Source organism: Tamandua tetradactyla, chromosome 23 (genome assembly GCF_023851605.1).
Source record: "Tamandua tetradactyla isolate mTamTet1 chromosome 23, mTamTet1.pri, whole genome shotgun sequence".
Classification (NCBI taxonomy): Eukaryota; Metazoa; Chordata; class Mammalia; order Pilosa; family Myrmecophagidae; genus Tamandua; species Tamandua tetradactyla.
This window is the reverse complement of record NC_135349.1, coordinates 36227647-36231806: the sequence shown is the minus strand read 5'-3', so window position 1 is coordinate 36231806 and position 4160 is coordinate 36227647. Positions and strand designations below refer to the sequence as shown.

Sequence of the window (4160 nt, the reverse complement as noted above, 5' to 3'; positions counted from 1 at the left end):
GGAAAAACTCTTCAAAAACCAAATCAATAAATTGAGGGAGGACATGAAGAAGATATGGGCTGAACAAAAAGAAGAAATAGAAAATCTGAAAAAACAAATCACAGAACTTGTGGGAGTGAAGGACAAAGAAGAAAAAATGGAAAAACAATGGATACCTACAATGGTAGATCTAAAGAGACAGAAGCTACAATTAGTGAACTGGAGGATGGAACAACTGAATTCCAAAAAGAAACAGAAACTATAGGGAAAAGAATGGAAAAACTTGAGCAGGGAATCAGGGAACTGAATGACAATATGAAGCGCACAAATATACGTGTTGTGGGTGTCCCAGAAGGAGAAGAGAAGGGAAAAGGAGGAGAAAAACTAATGGAAGAAATTATCACTGAAAATTTCCCAACTCTTATGAAAGACCTAAATATACAGATCCAAGAAGTGCAGCGCACCCCAAAGAGAATAGACCCAAATAGGCGTTCTCCAAGACATTTACTAGTTAGAATGTCAGAGGTCAAAGAGAAAGAGAGGATCTTGAAAGCAGTAAGAGAAAAACAATCTGTCACATACAAGGGAAACCCAATAAGACTATGTGTAGATTTCTCAGCAGAAACCATGGAAGCTAGAAGACAGTGGGATGATATATTTAAATCACTAAAAGAGAAAAACTGCCAACCAAGACTCCTATATCCAGCAAAATTGTCCTTCAAAAATGAAGGAGAAATTAAAACATTTATAGACAAAAAGTCACTGAGAGAATTTGTGACCAAGAGACCAGCTCTGCAAGAAATACTAAAGGGAGCACTAGAGTCAGATACGAAAAGACAGAAGAGAGAGGTATGGAGTAAAGTGTAGAAATGAAGGAAAATTAGATATGATATATATAATACAAAAGCCAAAATGGTAGAGGAAAATATTATCCAAACAGTAATAACACTAAAAGTTAATGGACTGAATTTCCCAATCAAAAGACATAGAATGGCAGAATGGATTACGACCCAGCAATACCACTGCTAGGTATCTACTCAAAGGACTTAAGGGCAAAGACACAGACGGACATTTGCACACCAGTGTTTATAGCAGCATTATCTACAACTTCAAAGAGATGGAAACAGCCAAAATGCCCATCAACAGACGAGTGGCTAAACAAACTGTGGCGTATACCTACGATGGAATATTATGCAGCTTTAAGACAGACTAAACTTATGAAGCATGTAATAACATAGATGGACCTAGAGAACATTATGCTGAGTGAGTCTAGCCAAAAACTAAAGGACAAATACTGTATGGTCCCACTGATGTGAACCGACATTCGAGAATCAGCTTGGACTATATCATTGGTAACAGAGACCAGCAGGAGTTAGAAACAGGGTAAGATAATGGGTAATTGGAGCTGAAGGGATACAGACTGTGCAACAGGACTAGATACAAAAACTCAAAAATGGACAGCACAATAATACCTAAGTGTAATGTAACTAGGTTGGAACACTGAATGAAGCTGCACCTGAAATATGGTTTTTTGTTTGTTTGTTTGTGTGTTTGTATCTTTTGTTTTTGTTTTTTCTTTTTCCTTTATATATATATATATTATTAGTATTATTATTTTAATTCTCTTCTCTATATTAACATTCTATATCTTTTTCTGCTGTTTTGCTAGTTCTTTTCCTAAATCGATGCAAATGTACTAAGAAATGATGATCATACATCTATGTGATGATACTAAGAATTACTGAGTGCATGTGTAGAATGGAATGATTTCTAAATGTTGTGTTAATTTCTTTTCTTTTTTTTGATTAATAAAAAAATTAAAAAAAAAAAAAAAGAATAATAACTACCATTGATTGAGCCTTTGCTATACACCAGCAGTATGGAAGTGCTTTCAATGTATTCTCTCATTTAATTTTCATGAGAGCTGTATGAGGTGTGTCCTGTAGAGAGATATTCACCTTAGAGAGGTGATATGACCTGCCTGTGGTTGCAAAGCCAATGAGAGGTGATACTGAGATTTGGATCTCTGGCTGTCTGATTCCAGAATGGGGCCAAAGATACTAGGTTAAAATTAATTAAGTGAATGCAAAGTGAGAAAAGAGAGATGTTCAAGGTAGACTACTCTTTCATGCGGCTTGGCAATGAAGGGAAGGAGAGACACAAAGCTATTCAGGCCAAGGGTTTTATTGCTTTTGAAGATGAAAGAGATGTGTGCATATTTGTATACTAAAAGGAAAGACATAGGAAAGGAATAACTTTAGTCATATCTTCTGAGGCAAGAAGAAAGGAGGGCAATAGTGGATGATATCAAAGAAGTTACAGTTCTCTTTGATGGGACAATAAGATAAAAAATCATAATACCAGTTTTAGTAATAGAAGTCTAGACTCTTCATTCCTTCAAGCATTCAACAAATATTTACTCTAAGAGTTAGGAAAGTGGTTTGTGTAGGGGATGCAATGATAAACAAGATTAATATGATCTCTAGCTACATAAAGTGAGATACTATATTTAACTGAGAACACATGAAATTCATTTCATTAAAACATGAGACTGGAAAATGATCTCTTAAAATTAAAAGATGATCAGTGCTATAGTTGAAAGCATTGTGCTAAAGTGCTAACTGCTGAATTACTATTTTCATTTGAAGTAACAAATATTTTTCTTAATTTTCTGCTTCTTGTTATTATAAGCTATATAAAGAAATAGCAGCAAATAATTTTTCCAAAGTAACACTTATGAAAATAAAAACTTAAAGCTCTTTAAAAAAAAAAAAAAAGTTGATTGCCTTGCCAAATGATGCAGCCAGGTTTGCTTCTCTAAAAGCTTCTGATAAAGTCGGATGTGCATGACAGACTCAAGCTCTATCTTCACAGGATGCTCCATATTCCAAAGCAAGAGCAGCTTCACTTACCATTTCTCCAGCACCTGGTCCTAGAATATGTGCTCCTAATACTCTGTCTGTGGATTTCTGCCCAAGAATCTTCACCAGGCCATCTGTGTCAGCATTTGTCTTAGCTCTGCTGTTAGCAGCAAATGGGAATTTCCCAACTTTGTACTCAATACCCTCTTCTTTCAACTGCTCTTCTGATTTGCCAACCCAAGCAACTTCAGGATGTGTGTAAATCACTGATGGCACACAATTGTAGTCAATGTGCACAGCACCACCAGCCATTCCTTCAACACAGATAATGCCTTCATCCTCTGCTTTGTGAGCCAGCATTGGACCAGCAACCACATCACCAATAGCATAGATATTAGGAATTTTTGTTTGGAATCTGGAATTGACTGGAATTCTACCTCTGGGATCTGGTTCAATGCCAAGTTCCTCTAGTCCTAAATTCTGAGTAAAGGGTCATCGGCCAATGCACACCAAGAGTACATCACAAGTGAGAACTTCAGCTTTACCACCAGAAGCAGCTTCAATTGAAACATCAATATTTCCATCTGACTTCTTGGTAGCACCAGGAACCTTTGTATTCAATTTAAATTTAAATCCCTGTTTTTGAAGGACATGCTGAAAGTTTTTAGATATCTCCATATCAATTCCAACTCCACCAACATGACCCCAAAACTCAACTGCTGTCACATCTGCACCAAGTCTTTGCCAAACTGAACCCAATTCTACACCTATTACTCCTGCACCAATCACAATCATCTTTTCTGGAACTTTTTTTAAAGATAAAGCACCTGTAGATGACACTATTGTATCTTCATCAATCGTGATTCCAGGAAAGGGAGTAACTTCTGAACCTGTAGCTATAAGAACGTTCTTTGTATCAATAACTTGAGTGTTGCCATCGGGTTTTGTAGCAGTGACCTGATTTTTGCCAGTTATCTTTCCATATCCATTTACATGAACAACCTTATTCTGTTTGAACAAGTGGGCAATTCCACCGGTTAGAGCTTTTACTGCAGTACTCTTCTGCTCCATCATCTTCTCTAAATTCAAGCGAACTTCAGGCACTTCAATTCCCTTAGATGCAAAATCTTTTCCATGAGCCATATGGTAATAATGAGAGTTATTCAATAAAGCCTTAGAAGGAATGCAACCAACATTCAAGCATGTTCCACCAAGGGTTTCATTCTTCTCAATGCAGACTGTCTTGAAGCCTAACTGGGCGGCTTTAATAGCAGCAACATATCCTCCAGGACCAGAACCTAGCACTGTTACATCAGCATC

The 4160-nt window shown here is 36.8% G+C and overlaps 1 pseudogene; it reads right to left on the bottom strand.

Annotated features, from left to right (window-relative positions):
• Positions 1-2729: 2729 nt before the first annotated feature.
• LOC143666763 (dihydrolipoyl dehydrogenase, mitochondrial pseudogene) lies at positions 2730-4160 on the bottom strand (annotated as a pseudogene).